Below are 27,092 nucleotides of genomic sequence, written 5' to 3' on the forward strand. Positions count from 1 at the left end.
CCCAAAATAATTTTATGGTTGGGAGGTGTCACCACAACACGAGGCACTGTATTAAAAGGTTGTGGCATTAGGAAGGTTGAGAACCAATGATCTATGTAGAGGAAAGAGCTTAACATCTAGAGGTAATTATATATCAAGAAGGGACCCCCGCCCACAGTCCGATGTTAGCCCCGAAGTCCCTCTTCAGACTCTCGAAGCTGCAGGCTGGTGACGCAGACAAGTGAAGCAGGAAGATCACAGGCCGGTGGGTGGTGGATGCAGAGTCTTGTGGATCCAAGGTCGGTGGGAACATGGCCGGATGCTGAGAGCTCCCAAGGTTGGGCGGGCCATGTGGGGCCACGTTCCGGCAGGCAAGAAGGCAGAGTGGCAGTGATGGAGATCTCTGTTCATCTTCCTCTGATAAAAAAAAAAAGGTGATAGCATCAAGGAGGTGTCCTCAGGCTGTGACTTGATTGACAGGTTTGATGCCACCCCTAGGCATGAATGCCCAGGTGCCATGATCCCTAACTAGCACAGCGAGGTTATGGGATTTCCCCAAGGCCACACAGGTGGGAGGCCGGGACAGAGCCGGGATTAAGGGGTAAGTGGCTGAGCTAGAATTTGAAGCCAAAGGAGCCTGGTGCCACGCTGGTTCCCTTCTGGTCACACTGTGCAGCCAGTGGAAGGAGCCAAGTGTGGGCCAGGGCTAGCCACCAGCCCCATGGGTCGTAGTGTAACCACAGGAGTCACTGCCCGTATGGCCTTCCTCCTATCTCAAAGTCCCATCATCTCTGGAGAGTTTATTGCAGGAGTGGGGGTGGGGGTGGGGGAGGAGAGGTGTCAAGGTAACAGCTTCATGGTGGACCCAGAGTCTAATCCATCCTAGGGGCCTGGAGGATGGCAGAAGGCCCTACTGAGATCAAGAAACAGACGAGGGAGCTGAAGGGAAGGGCGTGCGGCTCAGGAAGGAACTAGGAGGAGGAAACCTCTCGCCATAGCAGGGTGGGCTCGCCTACACCACGGCCATAACAACACCTCAAAAGAAAACCCAGACCTGCCCGGTTGCCATCAAGTGCTGGAACGTTGGCTCATGGGAGTCCAACGCATGTCAGACTAGAACGATGACCCAGAGTTTTCAAAGGCTGTAGCCATAGGTCACCAAGACCTTTCATGGGCTTGAACTTCTCACCTTTGGGCTAGTGGCCAAGCCCGCCATGTTTGTCAAGGCTGGGAGAAGAAGGCATGGCCCTCAGGTCTATCCTGACTCATCCCGATGGCACAGGTTGAGGGCTCCACAGGGTTTCCTTGGCTGAGATCCTCCCGAGAGGGCAGCTCACCCAGTCTCTTTTCCCAGGGGACTCACTGGGGTCTTCAAACTGCCAACCTTTAGCTCAGCAGCGAGCGGAGGTTTTCAATGTGCCTCATCCGGGCTCCTGGTGGTCATCGAGTCTCCATCATGCCTGGCCTCATTCCACTGGTCAGAGCAGACTGCGTGACCACGTGTAATCCAAGGGCACAGGGAGGAAGGATTGCATGATGCCAGGTCGAGGCTGAGCCCGTGCTGAGAGAGAGAACCCCAGGGAGTCGAGAATGGCACCAGTGGCTACAGAGAAGTTCGGGTGTCGCTGCCATGGTTGGTGGGCGGCCTGCCCCCTCTGCACGACAGAACAAAACATCACCTGGTCCTGTGTCCTCATCATAACTGTTCTGTTTGAGCCTGTGGTTGCAGCCACCGTGTCAGTCCATCTCATCTAGTGTCTCCTCCTCTTTCCCTGCTCGTCCACTCGACTAAGCCTACTGTCCTTCTCCGGGGACTGGTCTCTCCTCTTAACGTGTCCAGAGTATGTGAGAGGTAGGCTCCCCGTTCTTGTCATTCTTTGCTTTCATGAAGATGCCGTGAGACTCGCCTGAGAGATGCTTAAGTGCCTGGCAGACAGTCGGGTATGGGGTGACTGCTATCTGCCCGTCAATTAAACAATCACGTCACAGAGGAGCCATGTGACATCTTTAGGAAGGCTGGTTTCCCCTCTCTGTTTCTCAGCTAATGAGCAGAGGGGCTGAGGAGTGTTTCCAAGATCACACACCTGTGAAGCCAGGTGGGGCCAGGTGTGGGGTTCAGCTAGTCTGATTCCAAAGCTGATGTGTTCGCCAGGTGAGGGCAGGGGATGCTCTGCAGGTGCTTCAGGCTCCTTGCCGGGAGCTGGGTTGGGTGACTGCTACATCCTTTTCTCCCTTGGTACAGGGTGATCTGAATAGCCCTGTGGACCAGGAGAGGGGACAATGAGCCAGACCTGGCTCCTGCCCACATGGAGTCTATGCTTTGGGGACCTTCTGTGACCTATGCCACTCTGTAAGCTCAAAGGTCAAGGATGCTCTCTCCACTCCCAGGTTTGTTTATGGGGTGTCTTTGAGGTGAAGACCTTCCCCAAACCCCTGAGGAGCTACGAGCCTTGCCCCAGAAACTGGGCATCTTGAAGGCTGGACAGAAGCAAGGAGGCCCAGGAGCTGGGTGTCCCATTCCGGTATGCCGTGGGAGCACATCGCTGCTCAGGGGGGAGGGGGGGCAGTGGGTCGTGAGCAATGCATCCTGTGCTTCTGCTGGCCCCTGCCATGGAGAAGTTCCCAGGCTTGGGCACGTGCCAGAGGGCTCCTGGAGCCCCATCAGGCGAGCTTCCTGGGCATATGAACCCTGAGCAGGAAAATCATGTCCTTGCTTAAGCCACTTATGGGCCTGAAAGCGCCCCGTCTATATCACTTCAGGTCTACACTAGACCCCAGAGAACTTTGGGGTCACCTGGCCCAGCCTTCTTTCTCGGTGCCTCCACCTGCTTCTGAGGCTCCAGCTTGGCTCTCGCATGCCTGTCACATGGTCATCCAACTCCTCCCGGAACGCCTCCAGGGACAAGAAGCGCACACCCTCCAGAAACCGTCTGTTCCAAAGCCCTTTCTGATTCTCTGGCGACTTTGCCCAGGAGCCCACACAGCCCACATGCTCCCAGCCATGTGGAATCAGCACATGCCAGGATGCCACTCGTCCTGGGTGTAGCAACACCCTCATGACAGTGGGCTGCCCGGTGGGGAGCGGGTGTGATGTGAGCGTTCAGAGCGCCAGGCAGATGGGCCTGGCTCTGCCGGGCTGCCTGTCAGAGAGGCTTAAGCCTGCTCTCGCTCTGCCTTTCAGTGAGTACAACTATTTATAAGAGGCAAGGCCTGCCAGGGAACACGGGGAGGCTGGGGCATCTGCTTCTTGTACCAAGGTGATCCACACCCTCATCCCAGACGATCACTCCATCCTCAACACCTTGCTTTGGGGAGCCCCCAAAGGCTTTAGACCCCCTGGCTCCACATTAGCCTCCTCCCAGAAGCATCAGCTGCCCCCCTGCCCCAAATTGGACCACTGGAGTGTGGCCAGGGGGTGGGAACGGTGCTCCACTCAGAGTGCAGCTCACCTGTCTTGCCCCTTACAGCTCTGGCTCCGGGTGGCGCTGGACACACCCAGGCGTCTGCCTCTCATGGGACTGTCTGCTGGTCCCCTGGACTGGACGGCAAGGGTCCCAAGTGACTCTCTTCTGCCACCCCTGGAGTGCGGCCTTCCATGTCCTGCTCAGAGCAGCACAGGGGCTGGAGCTGGCTGGGGAGCATTCGGGAACAGGGCTCGGAGGACCGGGTTCACATCTTGGTTCTGTGATCTTCTCGGACCACTGACCACCGTTTTCTTACTTGTAACCCAGGGAGGCTTCCTGGAACAGCCACCTCTCTGAATTGTGATTCCACGGCTTAGAAATTCACATTCTGTTTGCATGGCGTCCTGCGTGGCTGGGTTTGGGGCTGTGTGGTGAAATGGAGCCTCGAAACTTTAGTTCTGCAGCCTCCAGTACTCGGTGGGGTGGTCTGCGGTGCTAAGTACCTCCCCTCTAGGGCTTCATCTCATCATCTTTGTGGAAGGGGTCTAGGGGTCGCGGTAAGGGGTCAGAGACCCTTGGGGCATGACGCTGGGGTGGGGCAGCGAGGCGGTGGTGGCAGGACCAGATCAGCTGTGGCTTGGCTGTCTCCTACTGTGTGATCTTGAGCAAAGCCTTGAACTCCCCTGAACTTCCCCTTGCTCCTCTTTTGTATCCCGGGAATACGTTCTAAGAAGAGAGAAAGAAGAAAGAGACAGAAAGAGAGGGAGGGGGTGGGGGGCTGCCGTGAGTTGTGCCTCCCCTTGGAGAAGGGCTATAAATGAGGAAACCGCTCTCTCCTCCATCCCTTCCAGTGGAGGGCGGGGCAGCTTTCCTTTGAACCCCTCCAAAATGAAAACCCGAATCCAGACCCACTGCTACTCAGTCAGTTCTGACGCAGAGTGGCCCTTAGTAGGGTTTTCCAAGCTGCAAGACTCCACGGGAGCAGACAACTGTTAGGTAGCTAGCTTAGGGACAGGGCGTGGTCCCTCCCATGCCTGCGCATGCCCCCAGCAGAGGAGGTTGGAAAGAAATCAGGCAACTAATAGATGCCTATGAAGACCCCAAACTGTGCATATTTGTACTCAAACCCTCTAGCTAGGTGGGAGGTACACCTGGGCAGGCCAAACTCGGTCCAGGCTCATAACATCATCCAGGTGGTCCTAACTCAGAGAATGGGGTCAATCAATACCAACAACCACACCTTCCCCCAGCCAGGGTGGGGCTGGAATAAAGGCCGGGAGCACGCTCTGGGATGCTCTCTACCCTGCTCCTGGTCAGAGGCAGATAGGGGGAGGCCCCACAGCCTCTTGACCCCACATGCTCTCAGTCTCTAGGGTTCTAGGGCATCTGGTCTCCTGAGACCCCCCACTCCTCCAAGATCCACACGTTCTGGAGGCTTTGTTCCACGTGGTTGTTCAGGCTTAGTGCTGAACCCCTTGGAGACGGTGAAACCTGAAGCGTGTTCTGTCCTTCCTAAACCCCACTTGGATGACAAAATGGGCCTCAGAGTGAGTTCTTTCATCATGCAAAGCCAGGAACCGAGGTTTTACCAATCCCAGAAACCCAACACAACCTCATCTGTCTCCCGAGGAGAGGTGGGTGGTTCTGTTGGCTCGGCGGTCAGCCGCCCAGCACCACCAGAACTCCATAGAAAAAGGGAGTTTGTTGGAACAGGCCTTGAAGGCGGGGAGGCCACTGCTGGAAAACATGCAGGAAAGGCCCCGCGGGCAGAGGGAGCAGCGCGGACAAAGGCACGGAGGCAAGGGGGTTGCTAGTGTTGAGGAGTTGGCACAGAGTCTACCAGGTCTGCTACCCGTGGGCTCCAGGGCTTAGGGAACCCTTGCAGGCAAGGGTTGTACCCATTTATCAACTGAGCTCAGTCAGGGTGGAAGGAAGATTGCTGCTGAGGAGGGAGAGGAGGCTGCTGGGTCCTGCCAGTGCAGGCGGCACTGGGGACGCTGGCAGGGAGCAGGGTGGGAGGGCAGCCTCCCTCAGTCGCATGAGTTTTGCTCCCAAATTGAAATTAAAGATCATTTCAGCTCCAGATGCTGGCAATGCCCGGGCTCATTACTCCCTGGGATTTTGTCCATGCACTCATTCTCGATTCAATTAGAGCAATTTAAGGTAATTAATTAAATTTGTTATTTGATTAATAAAGATAGAAATTCGGCTAAGTTGAGGAGCGAGCCATGCTGGGGGTGCTTGAAGATGACTGGAAATGTCTTCTTGCTTCTCCCTTCTGCCCACTCTTCCCTCTTCCCCCCCCCCAGTTTACCCACCACGCTGCCCACGAGCCCCAGTCACTCCCACCAGGATTGGGGAGCTGGGGTTTTAGGATGAGGGCTCCGGGCTTGATTGTGTAGAAGGATCACCGGTCCAGTGTGATCTACGGAGGAGAGTCAGGAGATGAGGCAGGCTCTGTTCTGAACTTGCTTCACCAGGGAGGGGTTAGGATGCTGAGTGGGAGCCAGAGGGCAGGGCCCGGTGGAGAATTAGCTGGGCAGAGACAGAAACTGAAAGACTGGCAAATCAACAGGAAGCAAAGGCCCCCACTGTGGGTCAGAGGGGGCTTCACTCAGCTGGAGCCTGGAGGAGCTGTCCAAAGAAGCCTGACTAGAGAGTGGGCCAAGGCAGGGAGGAGACGCCAGGCCAGATACCAGCATACGGAGTCAGCATGGGCCAAAGGCTTAAACCTCAATGTGCTTCCACATGCGACAGAAGGCCCAGAAGTGACACAAAATTCGGATCCAAGAAATCTGCATCAACATGAACATCCCAAACAAAACAAGGGCCCAAAGATACATGACACACTGGGGACGCGCTTAAAGCGCATCACAAACAAAAGCTACATTCCTTGATAGATAAAGAGCTCCTGGGAGCCAACAAGAAACAAGAAAAACCGCCCAGTAAACAGGTGGACGAAGGATAAAGATGGATAATTTGCAGGAAAGGCAGTACGCACGGCCCCGAGGCACGGACCACGTTGCCCATTCTCTCCCACAATGAGACAGAGGCCAATCGAACTCACGAGCGGGGCTATTATCTTACCCATCCAGTTTGCAAGACTTCATAAGGTATGAAATTGATGTTGGCGGGAAGACATAAGTCTCTTGAACACTTTGGATCGATCACAATGATAAATATGCACTCTTTGACTTAGAGCTACAAGTGCCTGGAATTGAGGTGGCAGATACCCCGATGACTGGTTGCAGCAGTGTTTGTGGTAGCTTCTAACCACTTCCAGCCCAGGAACAGGGACTGGCAAATACGCGACGGCACCTCCAAGCAATGGAAGACTCAGCAGCCACCGAGGAGAGAGTTCGCTGTGTCTTGATGTGGGGAGAAAACGCTGCTGGGAGAAGCAAAGAGAGGCGCAGGCAGGACAGAGGGCGTAGAATGCTCCTCTGTGTGTGAAACAAAGATTGCAGACACGTGCTTGCATGAGTGTGTGTGTGTGTGTCTCACTCTTACAAAGGTGTGGATTTACCAAAGCCTGCGAGGGATTGCTTCTAGGGAGGGGAACTAAGTGGCTGGGAATCAGGAAAGAGGGAGTCCTACTTTCTCTGGCAGGCCTTTTAAGGAGTCACTAGGTGGTACAAGCACCTAGTGCTCTCGGCTGTGAAGGGACAGGTTGGCAGTTTGAGTCCACCCAGGGGTGCCTGGTGATCCTACTTCTGAAAAAAATCAGCCACTGACTGTCCTATGGAACCGGGTGCTACCCGCATCCCCAGGAGCCGGAATCCACTGGCTTGATGCCTTTTGCATCGTGTGCCCGGTACACATATTTCTAAAAGGGGTCCTGGGGGCAGTGAAAGCACTCAGCCAAAGGTTGGAACCCACTGGTGCCCGAGGGGAAAGATGTGGCAGCCTGCTTCCAGAGAGTTTCACAGCGTTGGAAGCCCTGTGCTAGGCGCCATTGAGTGGTTTCCGACTCATGGCCACCCACGTCAGAGAGAACGAACCACCGCCTGGCCCTGCACCATCCTTACGGGCACTGTCATGTTCGAGCCGGTTGTTGCGGCCGCCGCGTCCATCCATCTCCTTGAGAGCCTTCTCCCTTGCTGCCCCCCGACTTTACCAAGCAGGAAGTCCTTCTCCAGGGACGGGTCTCTCCTGACAACCCGTCCAAAGGACGTGAGACCACGGCTTGCCATTCCGGCTTCCAAGACGGCTCTTTGTTCTTTTGCCAACCATTGGCATGTTTTTGTTTGCTTTTTCACTGCAACCGTTGACACTTTCGATCTTCTTCCCCAGCACAACAATTCAAATGAAACAATTCTTCTTCGGTCTTCCGTATTCAATGTCTAATTTTCACATGCGTTCGATGCAAGGGAGAATACCATAGCTTGGGTCGGGCACACCTCAGCCCTGAACATAATATCCTTATCAAAAGGATAAATAAAACCACAAGGCTGTCTAGATGTAGAGGTGCAGGCAAGGTCAGGGTCAAGGTGAGTCTTCCTTGGCCACAGCACACTATCTCAGTGCAGCCTTGAGTAATACCCAGAACACTCACCCACACGCACTGCCATTAAGTAGGTGCTGACTCATAGTGACCCTCTAGCACAGGTGGGACTGCTCCGGTGGGTTTCCTTGACAGCAGCACTTTATGGGAATGGCCTCATCTTTCTCCCCTGGGAGGCTTGGTGGTTTGGAACTGTTGATTTTGTGGCTCAGAGCCCAACCTGTAACTACTATGACACGAGGGCTAGAGGAAGCTATAATCATTCTCTTTACAGAACAGGAGACTGAAGTTCAAGAGGCGGTTCAGCAACAGGTATGTCGTACCTCAGTGTTCCCTGACCGCCACCGCTGCCGAGGGTGCTGGCCTAGAACATGACACTGGGCCTGGGCCTCTCTCTGGCCCCACTGGGCCTGGCTGGCCTCCCTGCTCCATCAGGGCCTTGGATTGGTGCTGAGTCGGTACTGCGTGGGCCACAGGTCTCGGCCGTGGGGTCCTTGGAAAGAGGAGGTGAGCAAAGATTATGCTTCTTCCTTTGGGAGAAAGAGTGGCAGATGCCTTCGGGGAGAAGACAGTTGCAGGACTGCCCCAAAGTGGGACTCTGAACGAGACCGGCCCCTCAACTCTTCTCCATGGCCAGCAGGTGGTTCAGGGGGCTCTGGGAAGAGGGCTGGGGGTGCAGGGAGCAGCATGCAGGAGGGAACTGCCTTTTGAGAACTCAGTGAGTGAAAAGGGGGCCTCTAAGCCCTGGGAATTTTAGATGATGCCTAGAACACGAAACAGTTTAATCTGCCTCTGATAACTTGGGGGCGGGGGTGAAGTGCCTTTCGGGGTTGTGGCAAAGCTCCTGGCAACCTCAATCAGAAGGAGGGCAGCTGTGACAGGATGGACGGGACCACAGGGCTTTTTAATCTTCCACATCTCCCATGGGACCTGCCCAGGACTTTAAATCCCTCTTAACAGTGATACGCTGCAGGCATCCCTTTGGGGCCCAACATGACAGTCAGTCTGATTTCACCCCAGACTAAGGTAACCGACTAGGGAGCAGGGAGAGATTCAGCTGAGTCATGTCCACCCAATGGCAGGCTACTACGGAGAGGGTGTCCTGCTGGGCCGGGACAGCAGAGCGTGAGCTTCCCACGGTCAACAGGAGAAGGTCAAGATTGGAAGGTGTGAGCCCCGGAGCCTGGGCCTCCATTTCTCCCCTGGTAACATCAGGCCAGTGGAGCCCCACGGAGTTTGCCATGTCCTTTGAACTCTGAGGGGTGGAACTGACGGGGCTTCATCCAAGGCGCATGGAGCTCACTGTGGGTGGGGAGCCAGGTGGGCAGCCAGGGCATAGTGTCTGCCCCCACCCCCCCATCATCTCCATGCTCACAGTCAGGACTTCCAAGACCCTCACAGACTCCCTCATTTGGGCCCATAACCCTTCCTGTGATGCATGCTGATGACACCCATTTTCCAGGTCAGAAACGGACACTCTGAGAGACGGAGCAACCTGCCAACAGTCACACACCTGGGAGGAAGGTGAAGAGGAAGGGGATTCCAGGATGATGATGCCGAGGTCCATATCCGTGCTCACCCTCAGCTCCCTCCTTCGTCCATTTAACTTTTTTTGTTGGAGGCGAGAGAGGCTTCCAGAACTCAGTCAACACAGTGTGGCAGGAGGCATCTGGCTTCACAAAGCAGAGAGCAAATTGCCACCAGCCTCAGCCCCAGGGTTGAGTCCTATGAGGTGGAAGTCAGACCTGCCTGCCGTCTCCAGCCTTTTGACCGACCCCACACCCGCTGCCGCTCCCTCGGCACATCCTACTTCTCTGCAGGGCCTGAGGATGTGCGGTGATGGTTACTGGGGACTCCTGGACAACACTCGCACTGATGGAGATGACCAGGAAGCCACAGGATCAGGAGTGACTGTGAACGTAGTTCTTCACCCAGGACAGTTTCTCAGCTATGCCCACAAGCAGGCCCGTCTCTAGCCTCATGCCTCTTGGCCTGGTGGCCTCGTCTCCCCTTGGCGTAGGCAAGTGTCACAAAGCTCCTTACTTCGGCCACCACCTTGTCAGTCAGCGTGGACCCAAAGGTGCTCAGCTTTTCCTTGACCCTTGGGCTGGGAAGCCCACTGTGCTGCTTTGCTCTGGTCTCCTGGTCCTGCTGCTGCGGCGTGACTTCTGTCGCTCCCTTCTTGTCATCCCGGGCCGTCTCTGATGTTGTCACTCTGCTTCCTGGGAATAGGACGTTTTCGACACAGGAACCCTGCGTCCAAATGATATGCTCCGCTGCCATTTCTGCTTCTCGGTGGCAGTGGTCCCACCTTGTAACCTCAGGAGTGGTGAAGCCTATGAAGCCTAGTGGTGTGGCAAAGCTGACCAATCCAAGTGTGAGGATCCCATATGCCTTATTGGAACAGCCCCCGCCCTGCCCCCGCGCACCTTATGTGCATGATTAGCAAGCTGTGCAGTTCCCTTAGTGGGTCACAAGCACTTTTTTTAAAGGAATCATTTTATTGGGGGCTCTTACAACTCTTTTTGTTTTGTTTGTTTGTTTAAACATTTTATTAGGGACTCACAACTCTTATTACAATCCATACATACATCAATTGTGTAAAGCACATCTGTACATTCTTTGCCCTCATCATTTTCAAAGCATTTGCTCTCCACTTAAGCCCTTTGGCATCAAGTGCTCTTTTTTCCCCTCCCTCATAAGCCCTTGATAATTTATAAATTATTATTTTGTCCTATCTTGCCCCATCAGGCATCTCCCTTCACCCCCTTTTCTGTTGTCTGTCCCGCAGGGAGGAGGTCACATATAGATCCTTGTAATCGGTTCCCTCTTTTCAACCCATTCATCCTCTACCCTCCCAGTATCGCCCCTCACACCCCTGGTCCTGAAGGTATCATCCTCCCTGGATTCCCTGTGCCTCCAGCTCCTATCTGCACCAGTGTACATCCTCTGCTCTATCCAGACTTGCAAGGTAGAATTCAGATCATGGTAGTGGGGTGGGGGGGGGGGAGGGAGGAAGCATTTAGGAACTGGAGGAAAGCTGTATTCTTCATCTGTGCTACGTTGCACCCTGACTGACTCATCTCCTCCCCTAGACCCCTCTGTAAGGGGATCTCCAGTGGCTGACAAATGGGCGTTGGGTCTCCACTCTGCACTTCCCCTTTCATTCACTATGGTAAAAAAAAATTTTTCTGATGATGCCTTATACCTGATCCCTTTGATACCTCATGATCGCACTGGCTGGTGTGCTTCTTCCATGTGGGCTTTGTTGCTTCTGAGCTAGATGGCCGCTTGTTCATCTTCAAGCCTTTAAGACCCCAGACACTATCTCTTTTGATAGCTGGGCACCATCAGCTTTCTTCACAGGGCCACAAGCACTTACTGACATAATCCCATCCGATCATTGGGCGGGAGTTACTAGACCACGGTGAGAGAATACGGTTGGCCCGACAAACAAGCCATGCATTGCACTGCAAAGTCCCACCTCTGGAGGCAGGCCTCCTCGCCAGGCCCTTGATCTGCGGCTGCCCAGTCCACACAGGGCCTCGGCTGGATGTACTAGCAGCCATTTCCAATGCATGGGGCTGTCGGTGTGTGCCTGCCTCTCTCACTCTGCCTTCTAATGGAACCTACAGGGCTTGGGCTGTTGACTTACCTCCCTCCCTCCCTGGTCTCAGCCCATCCCTCTTCCCAGGGCTCTCCATAGTCACCCCAGGGTCTCCGTGTCGGCTTGGGAAGACCAAGGCTAACTGTGTCCTTTTTCCATCTGCAGCTCAGGAGAAAGGGCACATGTCTGCCTAAGAAGTCATTACCCACTGTCTACAGGATGCCCAGTTCTCCCTGTGCCCTTAACTGCCAGCCTTTGCTATAACCTACAGTATCCCGACAGCTCCTACTGGGCAGTGAGGGAGGAGCAGAGGGCAGACAGGGTCAGAGCAGCAGGCAGAGAGCCCTGGTGAGGGAGCCACATGTTCTGTCTGAGAACCTTGTGGTTGGAGGGAGACGCTCAGGCCATTCATGAAACACTGGGAGGTGTGTGGGCACCACCAGCAGAGGCCCCGCCAAAGAGGCCAGTGGGTCAGCGAGTGCCCCAGGCACCTGCTGTCCCCACCAGCATGGGGTGGCAGGAACGGTAGGAATGTGGAATATGAAGAACTGGCTGAAATGCCTCTCACCAGCTGATGTGCTGCTTGTGTGACCCGGGGCCAAACTCAAAACCAAACTCACCACCATCTCATCCCGGGTGGTAGGGCACAGTCCATCTCATCAAGGGTGACACGTAGAGACCCTAGATGATAGGGCACAGCAGAAATGCCCCTGTGGGTTTCTGAGACAGCACGTCTCTCTCTTTTTTTTGACAGTAAATCTTTATGGGAGGAGAAAGACTCCTCTCTCTGGTGGCTTTGAACTGTGGGCCTTGTGGTTAGCCCAATGAGCCACCACGGCATCCCTGGCTGTCTCTCATCTTCCCTGCCTGCTTCAGGAGCTCAGAGGGGTTGCCATGGAAATACAGGTGCCTTGTAAACACTGATGCTGGAGAGGTTAAGAGATGAGCTCTAGGGCTGGAAAGGCTGTGTCGGAAGCCCGGTGACTCTGTGGCCTTTGCTGTGTGACCAAAGCTCCCCACCATTCAGTGGCTTAGTGCAGGGCCGAGGTCTGTGGTTCTAATGTGAAGGCGTGGTGGCCTGAATGTGAAGGCGGTGGGTGCCAGGAAGACCTGAGAGCTGCTCCCGTGCAGATGAGGTGCCATCGAACCCACTCCACCTCGGGGTCCCCGTGCGAAGATGACCACCACCCACCCTAGCGGGTTTCCGAGACTGGCATCTTGAAAGGAGCAGATTGCAAGGATTCCCAACACCCCACCCCCCGCCCCCTTGGTGAGGCCCTTGGGTTATCAGGCAAGGGCTTACCCGTCTGTGTCACAAGGGCCCCTTCCAGTCAAGATGAGGAGCCTTATCGGGCAGCCCTCCTCTGCCTCATGGGTCACCATGAGTCAGATGACTTGAGAGCACCTAGAAACATCAGGGATACGGGGGCGGGGGCGGGGCAGTGGCCACCTCTTCATCTCTCCAACTAATCTCCCCATGTGCCAGAGACTCAGAGATACGACCGGGGCCAAATCAGCTACAGGTCCTGCCCTGGTGGACTGTATGGCCTATGGGAAACAGGGACGGCCTGATCCTAAGAAAAGACACGGAACATGATATGGCTAGATGGTTCCCCGCCCCCCCCCCCCCGCCCCTTTGAAATACCCTTCCTTCCTTCTTTCTTTCGCTGGCATTTCCTATTTCTTTCTGGGCCTTCACCGCCTTGGGGGAGAGGTAGCCCAGGGGCAGTCAGAGGCTGCCTGTGGAGTATGAAACACTGAAGCATGCTTAGCGGAGGAGCAGTGGGGAGGGGCGGGGAGCAGCAGGCAATGGAAAGAACCAGGTTGAAATTAAAAAAAAAAAAACAACAAAGTTGCAGATGGCCCAAGTCCCCAACCTGGGTGGGGAGGAAGGTGGGTGTCTGAGAAGGGCCACCTACCTGCTGGGCTGAGTCCTCCCTCTGCACCCTCAGTACGGGGAGCAGAGAGGACCTGTGTCCCCCTCCACAGGGTGAAAAAGCCCATTGTTGTTATGCGTTGTCACCAACTTGGCTTTGTCTCATGGTGGCCTCCGGGCTGCACCGGCATGGGTAGGCTAGCCTTCTAGGGGCAGAGAGAACTGGCGTCCAAGGCCTGGGCAAGCCCGGCCCCAGCCCTGAATGGCCAGGTGCCCTGGCACAGATCATGTCCTCTCTCTGAGCCTGGCTCCTTACTCAGAAAGCAGAGACACTCTCTGTGTGGCCAGACTCGCCATCCAGTGAAAGACCAAGTCCCTCTGCCAGGATGATGCTGATGGATTTATGAGCTGTTCTGTGCCAAGAGCTGATAGCGTGATGCTCAAGTTTCATCCTCTCCCCATCCCCAGCCAGTGGACAATACGGTTTCCCTATTATAAAGATGTGGACATGGAGGCACAGAGAACTCCAGGAACGCACAAAGGTCACATAGTATCCGGCAAAGCTGGGACTGAAATCCGGGCTTGAGATAGTTAATGTTTATTGTGGCCGATAAACATATGTGGGGTTAATTGAAGGGTGGAGAGATAAATGGCTCTGTGAGCCTCGCTTTGCTAGTTCTTGGGTCTCTTGCCTTCTGATGGTTGGATCAGGGTGCAGCTGCCTTAGCCAGTTCCCTGCTTTAGCTGGCAAGGTTCACTTCCTGCAAAACATCCCACATGGACCTATCCCGATGCAGCCCTGGGTGCTGGAGCAGCCGTGTGGAGACCCCTGCCAGCGCTGAGATGCTTACACATTCACTGACTCGGCTTTCCTCCTGCAGTCGGCATCATTCATGTGTTTTGTGAGATGGAGGAGGACTTTGTGGATTGGTGTTGGACATATGGGTTAATATTGGACTTGTGGGCTTGGGCAGCACTGGGTTGGGGTGTTTTCTTGATGTGCACTTAACCTTTACAGAAAACTCTCTCTTATACATATGAGTTTCTGTGGATTTGTTTCTCTAAAGTACCCAGACTAACACAAGCCCGTAAGGCTTCAGGCTCCCAGCTCCTAACCGCCCGTCTTCTGAATCATACGGCACTTACAAAGTAGCTCCTGCTTGGAGGCCAGGGAGTCTCTGAGCAGATCTTTCTGCAGTGTGCTGGCTGGAGGGACAGAGCCCCACACCCCCCAGCCCAGGATCGAGGGCAAAGCTTTCTCCTTCTGCACCAGGGCTGAGTCAGTCTCACAGAGCTGGCATCCCAGGGAGACCAGCAGCACGAGTGACTGCAGATCAGGAAGAGGGGAAGGTCTCTTGGCATCCAGACTACCGCCCCCATACCCCCATTTGTTATACTTGCCCCTTCTGTATTTAAATCCCAAGATGGAGAAGCTCTTGCCTACAGGTACAGCGAGACCCAAATGCTTCCCTGCCTCCCTCTTGTGCATCCTCGGTGCGCAGAGATGCTGAGAACTGGGTCAGCCCCAGCTGTGGAGGGGACAAGTGTGTGTGGGCGGGGGCCTGGCTCTGAGCTCTGGATCAGCTGGTGCCCGGGCAGGAGGCACGGAAGGGTTAGGGCGCAGGGAGCCAGGAAAAGAAACCAGGAAGCAGGTTAGGACCATTTGTCACACCTGGATGTGATGGTTAAGGGCAAGGTGTCCCCCAAACAGAGTGGGACAGAGCGCTGCTGTGCGGTGACATGTCATGCATGTCAAGCAAAATCCAAATACTGCGGGACAATGTCCCCGAGGACAGCGATGTGAGCAGGCACCGGTGCAGTGTCTCCCAAATGCTGGTCCATGGTACCCCCTATCCATGGGGCATCTGGAAGGATTGGGGTTCCTGAGAGCGCTCTTTGGGAAGCACTAGTCGGGGTCCATTGCTGCCTCAGAGCCGCCCTTACACCCCACCTTTCTGCTCCATCTGCTTCCTCTGCTCACACCCACGGATCAACACATGCCACCAAGTGCCCAAACGACCCTCGGCTCCCTCCCGTGGATGCTGGGGGGCTGGCGAGCACTGCAGAGTCACAAGGAAGTCACCTACTCTACCAGCCACCCAGGGCTCCACATTTAGCACCCAAGACTCCCCGCTTGTAATACACATGCATCTTCTGCTTCAGTGGGCTCCTCTCCTCCCTGTCCCAGACCAGCAGTGAGCATGCGTGCCCCTTCTTCCCGCTTCCTGATCACCTCCTCCAGGTGGCCTTTCCGCCTTCTCTCCGAAGCCCTTGAGTATGGGATCAGAGAGGGACCGGAGGTGGGTAGCCCACACGATCGTGAAGCCCCCACCCGCGTGCACTCTTCTCTCTCCTAGCTTGCACAAGTTACAACTTGCGTGAGTTGAGAAATGGACCGTAACTTATTTCTAGGTTCGAATATCCATGGCAATGGCTACACAGAGCTCAACAAAATTCACCATTCACGCTCAAAATTCGTGATCACGATTAAGGGAGTGAACAAGCTGGCATGCCGACGAGAAATGCTCTGACTTGAGTTGTTTATCAGGATGCGGCACAAAGTTCTGTCAAGTCTGCATCCCCTGACACTGTTGGGGGCACATCAAAAGAACCTGTGTCCACTGTGGCGGCAGCAGCAGGTGAGCTGTCACTGGACGGTGTGTGTATGTGTATGTGTGTATATGTGTATGTGTGTGTAGTGCGTGTGTGTGTATGTGTGTGCGTATGTGCGTGTGCGTATGTGTATGTGTGCGTGTGTTTATGTGTATGTGTGTGCATGTGCGCGTGTGTGTTTGTGTATGTGTGTATGCGTGCATATGTGTGTATGTTTATGTATGTATGCGTGCATATGTGTGTATGTGTATGTTTGTGTATGTGTGTATGCGTGCATATGTGTGTATGTGTGTATGTGTGTATGCATGTATGTGTGTGCGTGTATATGTGTTATGTTTGTATGTGTGTATGTGTACGTGTGTGTATGTGCATGTGTGTATGTGTATATGTGTATGTGCGTGTATGTGTAAGTGTGTGTATGTGCATGTGTTTATGTGTGTGTATATGTGTATGTGCGTGTATGTGTAAGTGTGTATGTGTGTGTGTGCGTGTGTGTATATGTGTATGTGCGTGTATGTGTGTGCGTATGTGCGTGTGTATGTGCGTGTGTGTATGCGTATGTGTATGTGTGTGCATGTGTGTGTGTTTGTGTATGTGTGTATGCGTGCATATGTGTGTATGTGTGTGTGCATGCATGTATGTGCGTGCGTGTATGTGTTATGTTTGTATGTGTGCATGTGTGTATATGTGTATGTGCGTGTGTGTGTAAGTGTGTGTATATGTATGTGTGTGTATGTGTGTGTATGTGCATATGTGCATGTGAACACAGTGGTATCCACGGTCACTTGGTACTGAGAAGCTCTTCACCATCCTCTGCCCCCCAGCCCTTGTCACTCTCCAGTCAGGGTGTGGGTGGGACAGGGCTGGGCCCTGGGGGGCGTGGCACTGAGTCTCTGTACTGATGACACTGATCCTTGTGGTTCCCTGACTGTGGGCGCCCCAGAGGAACATGTTTATCAATAACTCAGAGAGAGCCAACAGCCCAGAACGATGGAGCCCCGCATCGGGGTACCTGACACAGGTCTGTGGCCTTTGACCAGCTCCATGTTTCCCTTCTGCATTTCCTGGTGCAGAATTTCAGGCATACACAAGTGCAGGCAGAAGGTGATTCTGATCCAGACCGCCCGCGCCCCCATCCCTACACTTTCACAAGCACCCACGCACGTCCCGTTGTCTGATCTCTGTACCCACAAGCCACTGTCCCATATTGCTCTGAAGCGATTCGAAGGCACCCCGTAACCTGTTGGCATTTATCTCAGGAGCTCTCTGCCGGGTTTTTAGGAGCCCCAGTGGCACTGGGAGGGAAGTGTTGGACTGCTGTCCCCAAATAGGTGGTTCTGAGCCACCAGCTGCTCAGAGGGAGCAGGGTGAGGCTCTCTGCTCCCCTAGGGAGGTTTAGCCTCAAGAACCTGAAATGGGAATGCGTGGAGGGGAAATGGAGGGTAGAGGGCTTTTAGCTGTCTGATGGTGCGATGTTGATAAAGCCGCGGTGTTTCCCGTGGCCTCCTCTGCCTGTGAAAGTTGGACATCGAGTAAGGAAGGCCGAAGAAGAGCCGATGTGTTTTCATGATGGTGCTGGCGAAGAGTCATGACAGCGCCATGACCTGCTAAGAGGATGAGCAAGCCTGTCTCGGAAGAGCTACGACCAGAAAGCTCCTGAGAGGCCAAGGTGCTGGGACCTTATCTCATATCCTTTGGACATGTTGTCAGGAGAGACCAGTCCCCGGAGAAGGGCATCAGGCTTGGTGGAATAGACGGGCAGCGGCGGAGAGGAAGGCCGTCGATGAGATGGATGGACACAGCAGCTGCAACAATGGGCTCACACATACGGACCAGGGTGATGATGGCACAGGACCGGGCGGCGGTTCCCTCTGTGGCGCACAGGGTCTCTGTGAGTCGGAACAATCGATGTTTTCAAAACCAAAAAACCAAACTCGCTGCCATTGAGCCTCTCCGTAATGCCACATTTCCCCCTGAAAAGTAACAAGACATCCCGCACCTCCCCTGTGCTCCCTTGGCTGTTCGTCTGTCCAGCTGCCCTCTCGATGTATTTGAGCTTTGGAGTTTATGGGTTGCCGGAGTCAGAATTCAAATGAGGCTGGTTGATACCAGCAAGTCTCCTGCAAGACGCACCTCTGCGTGCCTTCCCCCCATCTGCCACGGTGGCTTTTGGTTAACGAAACCAGACTGCCTGGCTGGTGGTTTCCCACCGTGTCAGGTTGCCCGTCACACCCCCACGGTGGCGTTTAGCACGCTCCTCTGTGCCCTGTCCTGCTATTTCCTATGAATTGGCAGTAGGATGTCAAGGCTCGCTCAGGTGCCTGGGCAGGTGTTCTGTGCCTTTAATTATCTAACAGCCAGGGAGCCCAGCTGCCTTGAGCCTGGGGCTGTTTGCAGCCCTGGGTGCTCAACATCTGGATCTGTCTCCGTCAGGGGTCACAGGGTTACAGGGCTTCTCACCCCTCTCCTGCCGTCCTCCACTCCTGCCTGGCAGGCTCCTTAGAAAAGAAATGGGCCCCTCATCTACACTCGGGGTCCCCGGTGGTACTGTTTGTATGGGAAAGGCGGGATGGATGCTTGATTCTTTGCTTTTATTTACCAACTAATTACCTTTTAATGGAGTGATGCTGGCAATTAGCACTTATGGACCACTTACAGATCACCAGACTTTTCATAAACACGATCCCATTTCATTACGGCAACAGCCCTATGAGGTAGACAGGACAGATGGTCCGCGGCTTTCAGTCTTTTTGTTATTTATTTCATTTGCAGATGTAGCAGAGGAGGCCAGAGAAGTTACAGGACTCACCCAGGCTCAGACAGCTAACTAGGAGAAAGCTTGCCAACTGCCAGGGAGCCTGGAAGACTTCCTGCCGGACCCCACCCTTCTGTCTTCTCATGGCGCCCTCAGGGTCTACAAGGGCATCTATCCACCTCAGAGGCCGGCAGGGACAGCAAGGTCCTCACTTGGCAGATGGGAAGCCTGAGATCTAGAGAGGCTAGCGAACTGAAGCAAGGTCACTTGATCAGCCCACCCCACCTCACCAATCAACAAGAAAGGCAAAACCACCGCCACGGAGAGGATTCTGACTCAGCCACCTTCCACAGGCTTTCCAAGACAGGGCATCTTGATGGGGGTAGACACGTCGTCCTTCTCTCAACAAAGAGCCTGGAGGTGGGTTTGAACCACTACCCTTGCTGTTAGCAAGCCCAACGCTTACCCCACAGGGACACCAGAGCTCCTGTTGAGAATAATTTGTTGAGGACTTAGCAGCAGGAGGAGCTGTGGTGGCATCATGGTAACGCATTGGGCTGCTAACCACCAAGTCAGCAGTTCAAAACCACCAGCTGTTCTGTAGGAGAACAAGGAGGCTTTCCACTCCCATAAAGAGCTACAGCCATGGGGGCCAACAGAGGCAGTTCTGTAGGGTCCTATAGGGCCACTCTGAGTCACAATCAACGCAAGAGCAGTGAGTTGATACTGTACAAGCTCATAGTGACCATATAGGGCAGAGTCAAACTGCTCCCATGACGACACAGCCATACACACAGGGCCTCATCTTTCTACTGTCGAGGGGCTGGTGAATTCAAACCGCCGACCTTGCGGTCACCAACTCAGGGCTTAACCCACCATGCCACCAGGGCTTTTGTAGAGGGTGGCTGTGAGAGAGTTTGGCTGAGGGGCAGGTCCCGTGCTGAGCACCAGGGCCAGGCACTGTCAAACCCTCTTTCTCCCTTGCTGCGTCAGAACCAGCTCTGTCTCACGCGAGCCCTGCAACTTCAGCTGTGTGATCCACCACTCTGACCCTCAGTCCCCTGATCCACGCTGACCGTTCACAGCCACTGGAGCCTCGTTACACGTGGCCCAGGACACCGAGACCGAGGCCAGGGAAGCCTGGATCCGTTAGTCTCCTTTCCACCCGTGCCAGCTGAGGGTCTGACCTGGGAGAACTCCTCTTGGGGGGCTGGGGAGAGGCGGCACGAGGAGCTGCCTCCCATCCCTAACTAGGCCAGCCAGAGAAGCTTGGCGTAATTGACGAGAGGAGCGAGAGGCGACAAACCAGGGAAGGAACCTCATTATCTGGCGAGCGAATTAGTGGTTTTAGTGACTCCGCCATGTCCCCAGAGTCACAGGCTGGGCCTCTAATTGCTGCTCTCCCCGACTTCTTTTTCAGATCAGGATGCTACGTGCCCTCAGCGGGGAGAGGTGGCCAAGGCTCTGTGGGCCTGCGGGTGGGTGAGCATTGCCCTAGATTACTGAAGCCCACGTTGGTGCCGGGCGCCCTCCGTGTGCAGCAGACACCGCTGCACAGCCCCCCCGGTCCTAGTGGCCTCCACCTGCCCTGTGCTCCAGGTGGAGGCTGCTGGCACACAGGCTCGCACCAGCAGCCTTCTTCGGGGTCCTTAGTTAAAGGGCCGCTGCCCGTCCTCTAAGGGAGGGGAGGGGCGCTGCTTCCTGCCCGGGGAGAGGCCCTTTTGGATGGTGCAAGAGATGGGGGCCAAGACGGGAGGAGGGGAAACAAGAATCCAATTACACCCTCAATTCAAGCAGAGTAAATGAATTTGACTTTAGGTGATCAAGACGGAGAACACTTCTAATTAGAGACGCGGCAATCCTGGGGCTGAGCACCCCCACGCGCGCACCGCCCGCCCTCGTGCCCGCCCCCGTCACTTTTTAGATAAATGTTAGGGATTAGAATGAGATGTAATTAAAATCCGACAGGCCCATGCAGTTGCTGCCGATGGGGCTTGCCGACTACACTCATCCAATCTCTTCCTTGCCGTGAGCTCCCGCCCCCATCCAAACTGCCGGGCTCCCGTAGGCATTTGCCACCAGCCAATCCTGTGTGGGGAGGAAGGACCCTACAGAGGGCAATCCTGGAGGTGCAAAGGGGTGCATCCCTCAAAGCCCAGGAGTGGGTAGAAGAGCTGGTCTTATCGGGGCCCCCACTTAGTTGTCAAGGATTGCAACCTCGAGGGAGGTGCGCACAACCAAAACCCAAACCCACCACTGTGGGTCCCCTCCAACTCAGCGACCAGTCTGGCTGGGGGAGAACCGACTCTGAGTTTCTGAGACGGTCCCTCTTATGTAGAAAGCCTGTGGCGCTGCTGGTGGTTTCAGACCGGAACCCTGTAGCTAACAGTCCAACAGATGACCACGACACGACCAGAGCTCAGTGTCACACCACTGGACGGCCACCTTGAAGGCCATCTGGAAAGGATGCCCTGCCGAGCTCATCATGCCTCCTGCCCCTCCCAGTTCACTCACATCTTTGGCCTCTGGGGTTGCCCTTGAGCTCTGACCCAGGTCTGTGGTGCCCAGGCTAGGAGAAGTACCTAGGGACCCAGTCTGAATGGCCTACCACCGGGCCTTTGCACATGCTGAGCCCGGCATCTGTAACGTCCTTAGAAGCACACACAACCTCAGTCAGGAAGCTCTGGGCACATCCGGCCTCTGCCCACCTGTAGAACACGTCTAATCTGTGCAAGGGCGAACCCACCAGCCCTACCAGCTCCTCAAGGGCAGGGACAGTGTCCCATTGTTGCCTCTCTTTCCAAGGTACACAGAGGCCCTGACTCGGGAGAGACAGCCCCTGACTGCAGTGGGGATTGAAGGCCACGGAGCACATGCTGGGCTCCATTGGCTGTGGGCAAACATGGAAGTGACCAAGGCTGTCTTGGCCTCTTGCCATGCCCCCTTTTAATGGGCTCTCTCCCTGCTCTCCTCTGCTCTCCCATAGGCCCCAGGTTCACTGGCTGAAACATGGTCATAGAGGGAGATGGGCCACCATTAGGACGATTCCCAGCCCTTGCAGCCTGGTGCGCTGCAGAGTGAGATTGGGGTCCAGTAGGGCTCCTCCTATCAGAAGCAGATTGTCAGCCCTTTCTTCCAAGGTGCTTCTGGGCAGCTTGAACCGGCAAAACGTTCAGTGAGCAGTTGAGTTCATTAGCCGATTGTACAACCCAGGCACTTCCCTTCAAAGAAAGGGAGCCGCCCCCCTATCGAGGCTGAAGACAGGCAATGCTTTACACAAAAGACAGAGGAGCTGTGGCGGAATTCTAGGCACAGGCCCAGTGGGGCAGTGGGGGAGTTGGGGGGAGGGGTTGTCAAAAGTGAGACACAGGCTCCAACTCACGACTCACTGCCGTTGAATCATTGCCGACTGTGGTCATCAGATGATTTGATATCAACTAGACCCTCCTGGCTGGGGGTGGAGTCCGACCTGTCAATCATGCCACAGCCTGGTGACTCCTGGGTGGCCTAAGAGTGGGAGACACTGAGAACTGCTCTCTCTCCCCCTGGCCACACTGAGATCGGCCAGAGCCCTGTCACGTTTCCACCGACCTTGGGTGCACACGACCACCGGCCTGTGATCTACCTGCATTCTGTTTGCATCATGAGACTGTTTGAGTCTACAGAGGGACTTATGGACGAGTACCGGCCTTATGGATTGACTTGGACTGGGTTGGCACACTTTCTTGGTATACAGCTCTTGGGTTGGCACACTTCTTAATATAAAGCTCTTTCTTCCACATACATGACTGTCACTGGATTGGTCTCTCTCGTCAACCCGGTCTAACACACTGACTCATAAGGACCCTACAGGACAGAGTAGAACTTCCCTGTGGGTTTCTGAAACGGTAACTCTCCATGGGTACAGGAAGCCAAGTCTTCCTCCTGTGGAGCGGCTGGTGGTTTCAAACTGCTAACCTTGTGGTTAGCAGCCCACCACGTAACCACTAATCCTTCCACAGGTGAAGGGACACGAAATGGGCGTCCATGCCGCGGGGTTCTAGTCAGCTGCCATCCAGTTAGCACTGCCGCGTGGCGGGCCCCACCTTCAACAGAACAACCAGGGGCCTGGTCCTGCTCAAGTCCGTCTTGTACCATTGTGGATTTTGTGTGCCTTTTGACGTAGGGGGAGCATCTCCCAGTGCCCTCACGGACCATGGTCTGTCGTGATCTGTAGTGGTTTCACTGGCCAAGTTTTGGAATGAGATCACCAGGTCTTTCTTCCTAGTCTTCCTGGAAGCAGACTTTGAAATCTGTCCAACATTGGGTGACCCTGCTGGTGTTTCAAAGGGTGGTGGGACAGCTTCCAGCATCCTAGCCACATGGGAGCCACAACAGGAATAAACAGGGAGACAGGTGGGGGTGGGCATGAAATACTGCTCAGTCCTAAGAAGGGAACGATGGATAAATACAGAACACGGCCACGCCCCCAGAGCACGCCCCGCTAAACAAACACACCGTGGAATATTACGCAGCTCCGAAAAGCAACAATTGGCTGTCAAACGCCCCCAGGACCTGGATGAATTTGGAAGGCATTATTCTCAGCAACGTTAGTCAGTCTCTTAATGACAACTCCATCATGACACCATTGCTATAAAGGAGAAGGGAAAAACTAACAAGAATGGTTTGGACACTCGAAGCCGACGTGGAAGGCTTCGGGGAGGCCGAGAGGAAGTGGGAGGGACAAGGAAGGAAGGAGGAAGGGCAGGATGGGGACAAAAGGGCCACATGCATAGGGCTCAGTGTTACTGGGTTACTGCCCCTTCTTGTACCACTCTGTTCTGCGGGTCCACGTGTGTGTTGTACTTCACAGATAAAGGGGGGAGAGAGAGAAATTTCACAGCCCTGAAATTCCTCCAGTCTCCTTCCCCGTCGGAGCTAAACCCTGGTCTGAGTGGTTGCAGAAGGAGCAGTAGTACTGAAGCAGACTTCAGGGTTTTTGTGGTCTGTGCACCAGTTCCCCCCACCATGCTTCAGCAAAGAAACCAGGCCCAAGCGGCCTCCCATTGCTTGACTCCATGGACATGAATTGCCCAGAAAAGGCAGCTCCATAGAGACAGGGGAAGGAGCTGGTGACGGAGGAGTTGGGTATTCGGCTGCGGATGGAAAGGTGAGTGGCTCGAACTCACCCGCCTCCCCATGGGAGGACAATGTGGCCGTCTGCGTTCCTGTAGATTCCATCCTTGGGAGCTCCCTGGGCAGGTCTGCTTTGTTCTCTAGGGTTGGAATCAACTCTGCCCCGTGGCCTTGGTGGGTCCTCGTCACTGTTGCTTTGTCGCAGCGGAGAGGAGATTTGCCCTTGCCTGAGGCAGAGGGGGTCGAGCCAGGGACTGAGACGCACGGGGGAGGATCTTATTGGCGTCCTAAAATTGATTTATGACCATGGTTCTACAGCTCAGTGGAGCTACTAAAAAGCATTGCCTTGCGCGCTGGAAGTGGGTGAGTTTTATGATATGTAAAAGATTCCTCCATAAAATCATTTTAAAACAAACAACAACAACAAAAAACCCCCACCTTTGCACAGTGTTGTCAAGACTCGATGGAGACGTGCCCAGCCGAGCCCTGGCACAGCCAGCTGCTTCATCAATGTGAGTTCTTCCTTCTCCGGGAGGAAACTACCGGCATGGTTTCGGCGATGGAGGTCCACAGCCTGTGCTGACTGGGTTCGCTCGGAGACATTGCTTCAAAGATGCTGCTCAGAATTCGAGGCCTCGCCCCTGCGGAAGGAAGCTTGAAGGTGCTGGTGGCGAAGGGCTGAGCGGCTAGCTGAGAAGCTGGCGATGTCAAACCCAGCCAGCTGCTCCGAGGGTGAAAGATCTGGCAGCTGCGTCTGTCTTATTGGGTTGCTGGGACACAGATGAAACAGCCCTCCTGGCTCCCTCAGCCACGTGTCCAGCGACTCTTTCTTGAAGGTCCGTGTCCCCTGCCTCTTTCTGTTCGCTGTGTCCTGCACCTCAGATGCCTACTGCTGCTTCTGGGGTTCCACTGTCACACCCTGCCTTCCTGTCCTGGTGCTGTCGAGCCAGAACCAGCACGAGCGGTGGCTTCAAAGAACAGACAGGCACTTTCTCACAGTTCTGAAGGCCAAGTCCAAATCAGGACCCCAGTTCGGTGGTCCCCTTCCTTGTCGGTGGCCCTGGCCTTCCTGGGTTCCCTGGGGAGCCTCACTGGCATCTGTCCCCCTCTGGCCTTACCCCACAGCTCCTTGGCTCCACGGTTGGCTTGAGGCGGCCAGCCCTGCTGGTGGTCAGAGACCCGCCGCATGTCCAGCCCCGAAGTGAGAGCTGTGTGCGTGGTCGGGAGCAGCTGCATTGGCCCCGCCTGCCCGAGATGCCAGGGCCTCCAAGCAGATGGCTTCTCTCAGTCTAATCGCCCACCCAGAACCCCAGACTGGCCCTCTCTGCCACGGTCGTTCTCCGCCATCCTTGTCCTGGAGAGGGAGCCGAGGAAGGAAGCAGGGCCTGTAGGCAGGCTGGCCATGGATAAGGGAGGCCAGGAGGCTAGGGGACCCTCTGGAAACCAGCCCCAAGGGACGTGCTTGTGTTGAGGTCGCGAAGTTGCCCTCAACCTGACTGCTCAGGCCCTTTGGAGCTCCACTTTGCCGTCTGTGACCTGGGTACTGCGCTCATCTCTTCCTGCCCGGGGTGGGGGAGCGTGGCTCTGAGAGAACGGCCTGGGGCTGCTGCTGCGAGGGACCGGCGTCCCACACCGGTCACGCTGGCCTGCGGCTCTGCTCCCTGCTTGTCTGGGTGACCGAGAGGACGGGGATCGGACTTGCCCGGGATCCTCTGTCTTCAGCAAACATCATGGCACATAATAGGTGTCCAGGAGTTGGGTTCTGGAACGAGTGTACGATGGCCAAGGCTTGGCCCTGCGTGTTCTTCGTTCTCCTGGTAGCTCACTGTCAGGATGACTCTGGGCCAGACTGTGAGATGGATGAAGTTGGTCTCCGCACTCTGCCGGCTCTGCTGTCCATGTCTTCTTTGGCCACTTTCTTGCCTCTTCCATCATCAGCCCATGTCACAGACAAATAATCAAGGTCTCTCATTTATACTAACGTGTTAATGACTCCTAACATGGCCATTCTTTGCCTTCCTGTAATGGATAAGCCACCCTACACAGGGAGGTTGCCAGTGGCCCGATTGTCGGAACTGTATTTCTTGAGCTTCATCTTTTTGCCCCACTACTCCCACCCCTGTCTACATTTTGGGCAGTTCTGTCCCCATCACACCAGACAGCTCCTAACCCCATGGAGACGTCAGAGGTGATCCCAGACATCCAACGCAGGATGCAGCAGACAATCTTCTAGGCCAGTGGTTCTCACCCTTCCTAATGCCGTGACCCTTTAATACAGTTCCTCATGTGGTGGTGACTACCCAACCATAAAATTATTTTCATTTGTACTTCATAACTGTCATTTTGCTATTGTTGTGAATCGGGCAACCCCTGTGAAAGGGTCCTTTGACTCCCAAAGGGGTCGTGACCCACAGGTTGAGAACCTCTGCTCAAGGTTCTGCCTGACATCTCCCAGAGATAGGGACCTCACTACCTTCAAGGCAGCCCCTTTGATTGCTGTCATTGACGTGGAGACTCTGGCCCTGGGCTGTGTGTTCTGTCACCGTCTGTCAAATGGAGCCAAAGTCAAATGGAGCAACTTTTGTTCTTGTCACAATGGTCCTTCCACGGCTTCCTGGACAGGTATAGAGTGGTCCGTCCTCCCACAAGCCTTTGCTCTCCGTGTCCTCTGCCTTTCAGAGTCACTCTCCACTCCGAGGCCAGAGGGGGCTCTGAGTTGGATTGTTGAGAAGCATGATGGATGGTGTCATGAGCTCCCGGAAAAGGTGCTTCTTTCCCAGCTCAGGTTCTCAAGACTCTGGTGAGCGATGATCCTGACACCTTCTCACCCACCCTGGGTGGTGCACCTGGGAGGTTGTCGCCATTCTAACGCTGGACGGGTAACTGCCACACCGAGGTTTCAACCCACCAGCTGCTCTGCTCCTCTGGAGAAAGATGGGACTATCTGCTCCCATAAAGGGTTACAGCCTCAGAAACTGTGGCCATTACATCACCTGGTGTCAATCCGAGAGGATGAAGAGTGAAGGAGTAGAGGTTAGCCTGTCAATCAGGTCACAGCTTAATGACCTCATTTGGAGGTACTAAGGACATAAATAGCTCCCTGGAGAGGGGAACACAGGCTCACTCCCTGAGATACATGCTTGCTGACAAGACATATGGGACTATGCTGGAGCCCTGGAGCTGAAGGAGCCACATGGAGACCCTTGCCAGTGCTGAGATGCCTCTACCACCACTGGATC

This window comes from Tenrec ecaudatus, chromosome 4 (assembly GCF_050624435.1).
Source record: "Tenrec ecaudatus isolate mTenEca1 chromosome 4, mTenEca1.hap1, whole genome shotgun sequence".
Taxonomy (NCBI): domain Eukaryota; kingdom Metazoa; phylum Chordata; class Mammalia; order Afrosoricida; family Tenrecidae; genus Tenrec; species Tenrec ecaudatus.